Genomic DNA, 14,259 nt, shown 5'->3' with positions numbered 1-14,259 from the left:
TACCGAGTAAGGTTTATGGTGCATAACGTGATCCATTTGTCTTAGTAAGGCGTTTTGCAAATACAATGTAAAAGAGAAGATTCATCGTCTAATCCGTCCTATATTCGGGTTAACCGAAGTCGGGATCGTCCAAGACAATTGCTGGAAGGAATCAAGGTCTGCATCAGGCCGCCTGTCCTGATTTGAAAATTTGAAAATGAGTGGCATGTTTAAGCGCGGGTCACCACACGATTAAAGGGACATCTTCTGACCATTAAAAGGATTGTAAAATGGTTTGAAAAGAGGGTGTTTGAACCTGTCTTAGTTTGAAAAGGTCGTTTAGACCGCTTTTATATTGATATCAAGAACGAGACTTGAATAATCGTCATTGTATTGACAATATTCGATGTTGGGTTCGGTTTTGCAAGCTTGACATGAATAATTTCGAAAATTATTATGAACTAATTGTTTTAAGTTCATTTGTTTATGATTAGTCAATGTTTATTATCGTACTCGGGTTAAAATACGACATTGTATGTAGAACCAAGGATGATTTTGTATTTATGACTAATGCATTGTTTCTGAAATGTAAAGAAATGTAAATAAATGGTTTTAAAATACCTTTTTAAAATGCATTTAACCAAATATTATCACCGAAACACGGATTAAACCGTCATGGTATTAGGAACCAAGGGTGAAAAATGATTTATCGTCAAAAGTTTGTCATGATAATGATTTAAAATATTTGAAATGGTAAAAACTGATTACAAATAAGAAATGAATTTAAGGGGAAGATGAGACCAAACACGACTGCATTAAAGCCTGAGAGGGGGTTTAGGCGCAAGCCCGTCTAATATACAAGCAGCCCCTGTCTCGCCTAAAATTCGGTTTTAGCTCATTTAACCCATATTTAAATCATGTTATGCATGTTTTAGCATGTTATAGTCATAAAACAGATGAAAAAAATGATAGAAGAGGATTTTTACACCCTCATACTTCCATGCTAGGCTTGAGACGAGAAATTGACGAAAGTGTATCAACTTGTTTGGTCGGAAAACTCAGTTTGAAAACCGTTTTAGCAATGTAAAAAGAGTGTTTTAAGTTTAGTGGTGGTGTAGTTGGTCGAGACGGTCGATCAAGTGGTTTAATGCACGATGACGGTACCAAACTATGTGTAAGGCTTGTGTTTTCGATCAGTAGGTCAAAAACATGCGTCGGTTTGTGACTTGAGAAGTCGAGTCTAGAATTTTAAGGGAGAAATGAGGGGGCGCACACTCACGTGATCTCAAATGGTGGCATTTGAGGGGTATTTATAGAGAAATGGGTGGTTGTGTGAGTTTTGAGCGACGTGGCCGCATGGGCTGCTTGAAGAGGCGCGAGTCATTTCACGGGCCTTCGAGGTGTCTTGTCACTATCACGCAATTGTCATCATGATTTGTTCTATCCTATATTTTGGATGACATGATTTGTACTTGACCATGAATCATTCCGGGAATACTTAACATGGAAGTCTTGAAATTTTTTGTTTTTTTTTGTGTTTGACTCAGTTTGAGTCGTTGTTGGAGTCGGGATTTGAATTTTTGAGTCGGTTTTTGGTCCGGTGTCGGTTTTGACTCTAGTTAATGTCATTGTCACCGTGTCGTCATGCATTAAACACTCCAGGTACTTTTGAAAAGTTTTGAAATGTTTTGTTTTCGAAATCGTTTTAAGTTTTCTGACGTATAGTTGTACAAAACTGTCCATTAAACGCTGCGATTCCTAAGCATGTTGTACTCCGATAATCATCGGGTGTTTGTTGGAGACTCGACAGATACTGCGTATCTACAAAGCCCCCACATTGACTGAGGCTTGGACAGGGCGAAAGTCAAAGTATAGCCCCCAAGTCAATCGAAGATTACAACCCGGAGACCGATGTGACGTCGAGGCAGCTCGAAAGAGTTCCAGCCAAGGACCTGCCATCGGGAAGGGCGGCGCCAAGGCGACTCGAGGATACGAGCCAAAGACCTATCTTCAGGAACAGTTTAGAGTCTTTCGACTGTCCGTGAGGGTTGTTTAAAGTCCGTTAGAATACGTACAAAGGCTCGCCAGCCATCAGAAGAAGTCATACTTGAGGCATCTTCGGGATATGTCCTTGAGTCGTTTCTTGTTTGCGGACAAAGGCTCGCCAGCCGTTTACGGATATGAAGGGGATCGCTAGCCGCGTTGCGGATATGAAGGGGCTCGCCAGCCGCGTGGCGGATGTGAAGGGGCTCGCCAGCCGCGTGGCGGATGTGAAGGGCCTCGCCAGCCGCGTGGCGGATATGAAGGGGCTCGCCAGCCGCGTGGCGGATATGAAGGGGCTCGCCAGCCGCGTTGCGAATATGAAGGGGCTCGCCAGCCGTGTTGCGGATATGAAGGGGCTCGCCAGCCGCGTTGAATGTGTTGCATTTTGAGGCTCGCCAGCCATGTTGAATGTGTTGCGTTTTGAGGCTCGCCAGCCATATTGAACGTCGAATGATCGATTGTGGGAAATAGCCGTGTTGGACGGGCCTATTTCGGGAAGTTGTCTGAGTTCAGCAGGCTCTGTGAGGAAGTCTCCGATATCCTACCGGGGGAATCTCGATGTTTATATTGAACGTTTGTGGCGCCGGAAAGGGATAGGCTCGTGAGCTTGGCCCCCGTGGTCGGCGGTGATTTTGAATCTCAAAAGGAGATAGCGGTTTTTATTGCCGTTTTTGTATAAAAAGGACAGGTGTTTATTCTGCCATCTGATGTGTGTTTGGGGAGGAAAATTTTAATTTCATCTTCCCATGATTTGAGATTTGTGAAGGGTAGTTAATTTCACTACCCCATTTTTGAAGGTTCGAACGATTTTTAATGCCACTTGTTTGAGGTTTGAACATGTCGTTGAAAATTTTGTGAGAATAGCGAATTTGAACTTCACTATTGATTTTCGTTTGAAAGTGACGGTTTTTAATTCCGTCGCTGAAATTTTGTGAAAATAGCGAATTTGAATTTCACTATTTTGTATTTGTAAAGATGACGGTTTTTATTGCCGTCGTTGAAATTTTGTGAAAATAGCGAATTTGAATTTCACTATTTTGTTCTTCTAAAGATGACGGTTTTTATTGTCGTCGTTGAAAATGTTGTGAAAATAGCGAATTTGAATTTCACTATTTAATTTTGTATTTCGAAAGATGGCGGTTTTTATTGTCGTCGTTAAAATTGTTGTGAAAATAGCGAATTTGAATTTCACTATTATGATTTTGTATTTGAAAAATGACGGTTTTTATTGCCGTCGTTGAAAATTTGTGAAATAGTGTATTTGAATCTCACTATTTTGTTTTTGTATTTGAAAAATGACAGTTTTTATTGCCGTCGTTGAAAATTTGTGAAAATAGCGAATTTGAATCTCACTATTTTGTTTTTGTATAGATGACGATTTTTATTGCCTTCGTTGAAATTTTGTGAAAATAGTGAATTTGAATCTCGCTATTTTGGTTTTGTATTTGAAAAATGACGGTTTTTATTGCCGTCGTTGAAAATTTGTGAAAATAGTGAATTTGAATCTCACTATTTTGTTTTTGTATAGATGACGGTTTTTATTGCCGTCGTTGAAGTTTTGTGATTTGTGTGGGGAATTGGGCCAAAGCCCAAAATTCCGTTGAATGCGTAGAGGACACGGCAATGAGGCACGAGCAGATCTGCGAAGGAAGGGAGCTTCCCTTTTTTCTGTAAAAAGACACAAGAATTGGAAGCTCCCTATTCTCATCGTCTTCTTCGACACAACAACAAAAAACCACGAAAATGACGCCATTTTCGACCTTGTTTCTTGCTGGTTTTCGTGCCCTTATCATCATGTCATCTCAAGGTATGTAAATCCTCTCGAATCCAATTGAATTTGTTTGTCTTTTTGTCAATTGAATTATGGTGAAACCCTAACCTTTCGAAAATTGATTTGGGCGTTTTTGTTTAGTCCATTTTCGAGTGGAATTGATGATTGCATTAGGTTAGAAACATGTTTAAGAGTATAGGTGTGCTTTTAGTTTGCATTTTGGTCCCCGTTCCCGGTCCCCAGGCTCGAAAAACGTGAATGAGACGAGAAAATCGTCTTATTTCACAATGCCTAGTTTGTTTGCTTGAGTTGTAGGCCCCACTAGGTTGTATTATAGTCGGGGAAGACCGTCTTTTCCATATTAAACCTTCGTTGGGTGTTGTGGGCAAAATTTGAGTTTTTGCCTTTTGCGAAGGTCTTATGACCGATGAAATAAGCGTCTGTTTGAGCTCAAATTGGGCCACTTTGTCTTGAAATGGACCTTAACGGTAGTTTAGGTCACTTTGAGACGTGATTAAATCACGTTGCTTTGTTATGGTCGTATTTTGAATTTATGACCCGTTTGTGCCTGAATTGGGGTAAAATTGCCTTTTTGAGCTGTGAAAAATACCCAGTGGTGTCGTGAATTTTTGTTGTTGTTTTGCGGGTCTTGTGTGGGCCTTGAGGTGTTGGGTGGTTTTTTATTTTTTGTTTATTTTTTTGAAATTTTTTTTGAAATTTTTTGTTGTTGTTTTGACTCGTCTTTTGCTTGAAAAGAAGGGCGAGTCATTTTTTGTGCGACTTTTGTGAAGTGTTTTTGTTGGTTGGGTTTGGGCAGGTTTGCCCTTGTTTAGTTTTGCATTTGCAGGTGTGTTTTTTTTGGATTTGTCCATTTTGTGTCGTCGTAATGCCGAAATTTCGGCTGACGTTTTTGTTTTGTCCTGATTGCAGAGGAGTGTTGTGGGCCCACTAGGCCCGTTTCTGAGGCTTTAGATGAGGAGGATGATCCAGGAGGAGGAGAGATGGTTGTTGCCTTGTCCTTGTCGAGTTTGTTTTCTCCCTGGTGGCCTTTGTCCAGCCTTTGATCAAGTGTTGATCATTGGCCGTTGTCTGCAGAGATTCGGACGTCTGATGATAGGGGGACAACACCGGTGCGTCGTTCTATGTTACCGTCTTCGATCGTCGTTGAATTCTAATGATTGGGGTTCAAAATCGGGGTGGCAACCTATGTCGTGGCTCTTTCTCATCGGCGAATTCCGACGATTGTGGGCTAACGTCGGGGCAATGCACTGAGTGACAATTCCTGTTTGTCATGTCGTCCGAAGTCTGCCAGGCATTTTTTCCTTTGTTGTTACGGCTTAGGAATGAGGTATTACCGTCATGGTAACCACCTCTGACTCCACGGTTACTCCTTTCTTTTCCATGTTGCTCCTTTTCTTTTCCGTTCAGGAGGATAGGGAGTGCTTAGTTCGGTAGGTGGTGGATAGCCCCCAGTTCGTTGTTTTAGGCCAGTGTCTGTATGATAAATACTTGTACCGGATCCTGTTTGTATGGCCAGTCATTTGTATCAAACGTGCGTTGATGTATTTTGTGTGAGGCGGTTTGTATATATGTGTTTTTGGACTGTAGTTCATTTTGTTTGGCTTTTTTGTGTTGTGTTTCGGAGAAGCACGGTCAACGGCAAATTCCCCTTTGCTTTGCATTTGTTCCTGCATTGTTAGTGTAGAAAACATGCAACGGGTAGCACGTACGCAGAAACATAAACACGCAAAAGCATTTGGTGAAAACAAAAATAACCACGATGAGTCGAAGTAAAAATTTGAAAATTCCACGACAGGTCGTCACGTTTGGATTTATCAAAAGAAATTGATTTTAAATTTTGAGAAATTAATTCGTGTTTAAATTAATTGCATTGAATTTTGCCAAAATTGATTTGTAACTCGAAAAACTAAAACTAAAACCGTCACAGATGAATTTCAAAAGATATTTTTGCGAGTGTATTTGATTTGATTTTTGTGAGATCAAGACTCGGATTTGCAAGAGCTTGAATTTTGGAGGAAAATTGACGTCGTGTTATCAATTCTCGATTTTTGTGGAAAAAAAAGGAAAAAAATTTCGGAATTTTCGACTGATATGGAAAAGATCCGTCGCAAATCGTGGCGACTAGCCCTTCCCCCCTAAAAAAAGAGAAGAAAATCCGTATGTTTAAAGCTGCGCCATGGAAACCGTGTTGGATTTCGTAAAACACGAAAACAAGGAAATGTGAGTGTGAGAAAACACAAAAATTCCTGGATATGCCCGAAGAGGCGCGAGCCCCGTGGCGGGAGGATTTAGGTGTCAGGAAGAAACACAACTTGATAGGGACAAATCAAGGTGCGGATCTTGAGGACCAGCCCAAAGAGGCGCGAGGCCATAGGCGATGGAAGGGAGCTTCCCCTTTTTTCGGAAAAAGCGCCGATTTTTTTGTATAAATAGGGACGTTTGTGCTTCATTGTTTATTCATCCGAAACACGAAAAACATCTCTACTAAAACCTTTTTTCTTCTTCCACAAAATTATTCATGGATGCCTTCGAAAATAGGTTGCGACATTGGTACAGGGATTTGTTGCCTCCCGAGAAGTATCAACTCGTTGTAATAGGAGTTGGTCAATTGTTGGTGCTTCGTCAAGTCAAGGTGAAATCCCCATTCCTTGAAGTATGCTCTCGGTTTTGGGATTCGAAACATCATGTTTTCGTATTCCCGAAGGACGAAATTCGTCCTCTTGCCGAAGAAGTGGGTGTTATTGGTGGATGGCCGGGTTGTACTCTGGTGCTTCCTCTAACTCAGTTGTGTTACAAAGAGAAGTTTCGTTCAATGTTGGGCTTGTCAACGAGCCAAGTGAACTTCCTCCTTGCTCACTATGGTGTGGATATGTTGGCTCTTATCAACATTTTTTCAAACCGGTTGGATGTTAATGTTTCGGAGGTGGCTAGAAGAAGGGCTCTTGCCTTTTGCCTAGTGCATGCATACCTCTTTGTCGATGCCTTGAAGAAGGACGGGTCAAAGTGTTATGGTAGTATGACCCTTGTGCATGTAGTTGAGCAAATGGAGCATGGTAGGGATCCATCATGGTTGGTGTTTGGCGAGATCATCCAAGCCTTGGACAAGAAGGGCTCTTGCGGAGAAGTTCTCTCGTTCGGATCTCCTAGGATCCTCCAAGTGTGGCTATTGGAGAGACTAAGGTATTTAGAGCCTCCGTCCGACTCTTCTTCTTACTCCTTCCGTCACCTTACAATGATGAAGAAGTTGTACTCGGATAGTTTTGCATCCAACGAGGCCTATTGGACCTCGAGATTGGTGGAGGATGGTGGTCCTCATATCCGTTGGGTGGTGCCATGGTGGCACTTGAGGTCCTTCACGGGGTTGCCCGCTTCGGTTGGTAGTTCTTGTTCTTTGATGGTGGTGGTTTTGAAGGTTGCTTCCTTCATCTATCCCGAAAGGCTCATGAGGCATGGGGCGACAACAAAAGGTGCCCGCTCAAGATAATCTCGTCCAAGAGAGTGTTTTTCTAAACTCCGAGCGTGTGGAGATTTTCGAGAGGTGGTGGGCCACTCGGCCGACTTGGGAGGTACCAAACCCCGTTGCCTCTTCATGGGTGACTCCCGCTTATGTCAAGTGGTCAAGAGCTCAAACTTTTTTTTTTTTTGATGACGAGGGGTTGAATCCCTCCGGGTCCATGCATTCCCGCACCACCACATGGACCATGTAAGCCACCCCCTTCGGGGGCTGCAGTGGCCAAGTGATCATCGCCCCAACTGGTAGTCGAACCCGGGACCTCTCAACTCCTGCACTTCTGCAAGCTTCAAGGTTTAACCCAGCTACCACTGGACAAGAGCTCAAACCTTGGAGGAAAGGTCCAAATCTCGTAAGGACGAGGTCGTCGACTTGAAGTATAGAGAGGTCGACAAGGCCAACTGTGTCTTCTTTGACGACTTTTTTGATGGAGCTAGCCCGGATGTAATGAGGCCACCAAAGAGGAGAAGCTCGGGTCTTAAAGAGGTAGTGGGCCGTGTATGGGCTCGACTTGGACCGAGTATGGGGTCTTGCAAGAGACCGGAGGCTGTCGCCGTTGTAGATCCGTTGAGGATCCATTTCGAAAAGGAAGTTCATGATAGGCGGGCTAACAAGAAGAACAAGGGGAAGATGTACCCCGAGGGAAAAGGCAAGGGTAGAATGGAAGAATCAATACCTCCATTACCCGTTTTATTATTATGTTTTATTAGTGTTGTGAGTTTTTATTATGTTGTACTAGCTATGTATTGTGTATTTTGTGCTATTTTTACTAGGTGAGATGTCTTAGTCGACACTCTAGCTTTGACAAGTTGTAGACTTGCTTAGCTTTATTTGTTGTCAAATTTGTAATCCTTCTCATTATTAATTAAATAAGAGAATTGCTTGTGTTAAAAGAGTTGTGAACGCTTGTTTCTTCCATCCATTTTGAAAAGGCAATTCGGTTTGAATTATCCTAAACATTGCACTTGGGAAAGGAGATTTTTGTGGGAAGGGAAAAAGGCTTCCTTTTTTGTATTTTTGGGGAAAAGGGGAATGTTTTTCCCTTTTCTTTTTGAAGTTGATATGGGTGTTTTTTTTATTTGTGGGGATGGTTGTATCCTTCTTGTGTAAGAAAGGACTGCCTACGTATCCACCCGAAAAAGGTGAAATCAAACCATGTTCGTAGTTCGAAAAGTTTTGTTAATTTTATTTGGGTTTTGTGGTTGTATCCTTCTTGTGTAAGAAAGGATTGGCTACGTATCAACCTGAAAAGGTGAAATCAAACCATGCTCGTAGTTCAGGTGTTTGGTTTGAGTGCAAATGGATGTTGCCTTGGACAGATCAAAGGACGTTTGAAATGTGGCACGGTGCCGCAAATTAGACTCGGTAAAACATGCAATTTCCAATCAGAACGCGTTGAGGAACTTGACTTGAACGGATATTGTGGTTGCTAGTCGTAAGACTAGGGCAATGTTTGTTGGTTGGTAGGTTTCAAGGGTAGTACTTCTTGAGTTGGTCTAGGTTGGTCGAGTTTGTGAAATCCTCCCCGTCTAGGTCACTCAGTCTCACTGCGCCCCCCGAAAGTATTTTCTTGACCAGGTATGACCCGGCGCAATTGTGTTTTAATTTTCTCCTCGGGTCGACGGGTAGTGGTGCTCGAACCAACTTGAGCACCAAGTCGCCTTCTTTGATGCTTCTGCGTTTGACCTTTTTGTTGAATGCCCGTTGTATACGTCGTTGGTATAGTTGGACGTTGTGCAAGGCTTTGAGCCGCCGTTCGTCTAGAAGTGTGAGTGGTTCGAACCTTCGACAGGTCCATTCCGCCTTAGGAACTTGACTCTCTAGTAGGATACGTCGAGATGGGACCTCCAACTCTACTGGTTGAACCGCCTCCATACCGTATGCTAGGTAGAAGGGTGTGGCTCTTGTGGGTGTTCGAATGGAGGTTCGGTATCGCCAGAGAACGAATGGGAGTTTGCTCGACAAATCGCGGTAATTATCTTGCATATTTTTGACGATGGTGACAAGAGTTTTGTTTGCTGCCTCTACCGCTCTGTTGGTTTGGGGCCGATAGAGGGATGATCGATGTCGCTTGATTTTGTATTTATCCAGCAAGGCTTGTGTTTCCGCCCGGAAGTGAGAGCCTTGGTCGCTGATGATTTCATGGGGTACCCCATAGCTGCAGATGATGTTGTCCTGGATGAACTTGGCCACTTGTTTGGCGATCAAGACTGCATAGGACTGTGCTTCCACCCATTTGGTGAAGTAGTCGATGGCGACGAGGACGAAGCAATGCCCTTTGGTGCCTATCAGGTTGACTTTCCCGATGATGTCGATGCCCCAGGTCGAGAAAGGCCAGGGTGATGTCATGGTGTAAAAAAGGGACGGTGGTATATGTTGTATGTTGGCGAAGATTTTGCAATTGTGGTAATGTTTGACGTAGTTTTTGCAATTGGCTTCCATGGTGGTCCAGTAGTAGCCTAACCGCATGATTTTTCGGGTCAGCATCATTGCGCTCATGTGAGGGCCGCATTCTCCATCGTGGACCTCTCCCATTACTTTTTTGGCTTTGTGGTGGTCAATGCAAAGGAGAAGGATCCCTTGGGGTGTTCTTTTGTATAGTTGCTCTTGGTTTATCACGAATTGTGATGCAAGTAAACAAATGGCTCTTTGTCCTCTTCTATCAGAGTTGGGAGGAAATTCGTTTTTGGTTTTGTAGTTGAGGATGGCTTGGTCCCAAGGTTCGACATGGTTTTCCTCGTCATTGTTGATGGCGGAGATGTGAGCTGGCTCGCTCCTTCTCTCGACACACAGGGGCATCGATGTCATGTCGTCAGGTATGTTGACGAGCGCGGCAAGTTTTGCTAGGGAATCAACAAATTTATTTTCCTCCTTGGCATGTGGAAGTAGTCGACTTGGTCGAAGAATTCGGCCCCCTGATTGATTTTTGCTTGGTAGGGTGCTAAGTTGTCACTTCGTATTTTCCATGATCCGGACATCTGATTGATGATGAGTGAGGAATCGTCGTGGACCCTCAGCCTCTTGATGCCAAGCGTTATGGCTGCTTGTAGGCCGATGAGGCACGCTTCGTATTCGGTGGCATTGTTGCTAACGGCGAAGTCCAGTTTGACCGAGATTTGAACATGTTCTCCCTCTGGTGATATTAGAAGGACTCCTACCCTGAAGCCTCTCAGATTTGATGCATGTCGAAGTATAGGTCACATGCGTCGGAGTCGACACAGAGGATGCCTTCGTCAGGGAGTGACCATGTGTCGGTCGTTATATCCTCGTTGACGGGATTTTCTGCTACGAAATCGGCGACTGCCCTTCCCTTGATAACCTTGAAGCCTTCCGTTTAGTACGGGTTTTTCGAAGATGTATTTGGCCGGGTCCATCTTGGAGTAGATGTGAACTGTGTAGCTGTACATGTAATGTCGCAGCTTCTTTGTTGCCCAGACCAGGGCAAGGCATGTCTTTTCCAGTTGGGTGTACCTTGTCTCATATTCGATGAACTTTTTGCTGATGTAGTAGATGGCTCGTTCTTCGCCGTCGACCGTTTGTGCTAGCATTGCTCCCATGGCTGTGTCGGCGACAGTTAGGTATAGGGATAAGGGAATTCCTTGTTGAGTTGGCATGAGGACAGGAGGCTTGGATAGGATTTCATTTATCCTATCGAAGGCCTTTTGACAGTCGTCGTCCCAATCTGTGTGATCGGAGGCGCGAAGCTTCTTGAAGATTGGTTCGCAACTCATAGTGAGTTTGGCTATTAAGCGGCTGATGTATTGGAGTTGACCGAGAAATCCCCGAATTTCCTTCTCGTTCTTAGGCCGAGGCATTTGTTGAAGAGCCTTCATTTTGGTAGGATCAATCTCGATGCCTCTTTTGCTGACGACGTGTCCCAGGAGTTTTCCGGAGGTGACCCCGAATGCACACTTCTGAGCATTTAGTCTTATGTTGTATTTCCGGAGGCGAGCAAAGAATTTCCGAAGGGCACTGATGTGGTCGTCCCGCTCTTTTGATTTGACGATCATGTAATCGAGATATACTTCCACCTCCTTGTGCATCATGTCATGTAGGAGTGTGGTGGCGGTTCTTTGATAAGTTGCCCCGACGTTGATTAGACCAAAGGGCATGACAGTGTAGCAATTTGTACCCCATTGTGTAGTGAATGCAGTTTTGTGCATGTCTTCCTCAGCCATTTTAATCTAGTCGTACCCAGCATACCGGTCCAGGAATGATAACAGGGCATGCTCGGCGGTGTCGTCCACCAAGATGTCAACATGTGGCAGAGAGAAGTCGTCTTTTGACTTGCTTTGTTTAGATCCCTGAAGTCGACGCAAACCCGAATTATCCCGTTTTTCTTGGGTATAGGAACTATGTTGGCCACCCAGTCAGAGTATTCGGATACTTTGATAAATGCGACTTTGAACTGCTTGTCTACCTCTTCCTTGATTTTCAGGGCCCATTCAGGGCGCATTCGACGCAACTTTTGTTTCACAGGTTTAGCTCCGGGCTTAATGGGTATTCTGTGCTCTGCAATCTCCCTGTCGATCCCAGGCATGTCTTTGTAGGACCAGTTGAATACGTCCATGTATTCATGTAGGAGGTTGATGAACTCATGTCTTTCGAAGGGGTCAAGAGTGGTCCCTATCCTAAGCTCTCGAGGCGTGTTGTTGGTTCCTACGTTAATAGGTTCGGTCTCCTCAATGATAGGGGTCCTAGTTTCTCGTTTGTCAAGTTATTTGGCTATGTGAGGCGAGTAGTCACTCAAGTCAAATTCCTCATGTTCGTTCAGAATTGCATTGTAGTTGAAATGAGACGAGTCATAAGAAAACTTAGCGTTCATTAAGTCGACTTGAGCGAAAAGCTCGGATAGGACAGATATCTCATGGGCAGTCAGAGGCGACAAAGTAGAGGAGGTGGCCCCTGGAAAAAGCTCCAGGTTGATGCCTTCTCCGGGAGTGGGGATAACCTTAGTTGACTCGGCCTTTGAAGTAGCCACAAGTTTGTGATAAAACAGTGGAAAGGGGACTCTGACTGGGAAATTAGGAGTACTAGGAGCTAAGATAGACTCCAACTCCTTCTCATCTTCACTTCCCTCTTTGAACATAGGGCCTTCCCCAGTTGTAATCTTGAGAATGCGGCCTTGACGATCGGTCCACTTCATAGTTTTCCTCCAGCCTTGTGTAGCTCTCTCTGGGCCAGTATCAGAGATTAAAGCGGTGGTGTCGAACTGGTTATCCTTTTGGTTCGGTATTATTGTGTGTAATGCTTAGTCGTTGTCACTATCAACCAAAACAATATTTATATCTTCACAAACTACTCTTAGTAGGGTGGTAAGTAAAGGTCGGATCCCAAGCGACGGGTATCGACATAAGATTTTCAATTGCAAGTAGTTATGTCTTAGGGTGTCACAAATTGGGTTGAGATGAGATGTAATCTAAACTAATCAACAAGATGAATGTAAATTAATGAAAACAAAGTAAAGCAATTAAAGGGGTTTGTAAACAATTGATTAAAGGCACTAGGGTGTCATGGGTTCATAAGGGAATCATGGAAATAGATCATACAAACATGTTCTCAATTAGAAGCAAGCACTTATTATAGTGATGGGATCGAGTTAGTGTATATCTTACAATCCCTAGGAAGATTTAGGTCCCGGAGCCGAGTCGATCAAGACTTTACAAGACCTACAAGTCGACTTAGTTTCTTCCTATTAAACTCTATGCATGGTCTAACAAGGCACGAGTTGGTTTATGTCTTACAAGCCTCGTTGAAAAGATAAGAGATAGGTAAAAAATGCAAGGTTTCATAGTCTAGCATTTCATCAAACATAACATGTGCATAGGTTGAAATCACAATAAGCAAGCAATTAATTATGAAAACATATTAGATTAAGCATAGATCAATTCCCATGATTGTTTCCCCTAATTCCCCATTAACCCTAGGTTAAAGGACTACTCACTCATGATCAAGTTTAGCATGCTAATAAGGTTGTGAATCATACTAACAAAGCAAAGCATGATGAATAAATGATGTGTTTAACAATAATTAAGCAAAGGTAAAAAGAGATTATACCTACTTGAGATGATCCAAATAATAAAGCAAAGAATAATAGAAGTAAACTTGATGATTGATGGAAGGTTATCAATCCTCCAATAAACCTAAATAATCTTCTAATTACTCAACTAAAACTAAGAACAATTGAGAGATTAAGGAAAGATTAAGATGTGATTAATATTAAAATGTGTATTTCAACTTTGATTAAGACTAAATTAAGAGATTGATTATGATAAGATGATAATAAGATGATAATCTAGGTAGTACAATAGGGTATTTATACTAAAACTAAGTACAAGGTTTAGGGTTACTAAGGGCTTAAATGACGATTAAGACCATAAGAGAAGCTTGATAATTTTGCTACTCCCGAGGGACATGCGCGGATCATGCATCACCTCCCAAGGGAATCCGCGCATCCTAGCCTGAAGCACGGTTGGTCCTGTAAGAAGATCCGCTCCGGCTGGCATTAAGACGCTCGGGTCCTGGCTCTGGGACGCTCGTCCCGAGTTCAGGACGCTCGGATCCCGGTATAGGGTTCTTCCCTTGTTCTTGGCTCCCTAACAATCCGTGGGGATTGTCTTGGGGATGTACGGGTCTTTCATCATTGCCTATTTCTCTTCATTTATTTACGTAGGCTTCTAGTGTCGGTCTCCTCTTCGATGCTTGGTCATTAGATGCGATCCATTTAGCTCCATTTTGCTCCATAAATGCAAGGCTAGCAATCCTCTCCTATCAAGGACACAAAACCTCAAAGAATATGCAAAATGGAAAACTAAAGATAAGAAATGACCCTAATATATGCTAGAAAGCATGTGAACGAGGTTAATTCGGCGACTAAATGTGCTCAAATATGAGTCACATCAAACATCCCCAAACCGAACCTTTGCTCGTCCCG

Source organism: Silene latifolia, unplaced genomic scaffold, assembly GCF_048544455.1.
Source record: "Silene latifolia isolate original U9 population unplaced genomic scaffold, ASM4854445v1 chrun_scaffold_16, whole genome shotgun sequence".
Taxonomy (NCBI): domain Eukaryota; kingdom Viridiplantae; phylum Streptophyta; class Magnoliopsida; order Caryophyllales; family Caryophyllaceae; genus Silene; species Silene latifolia.
The sequence above is the reverse complement of the archived record's forward strand: the minus strand, read 5'-3'. Positions refer to the sequence as shown.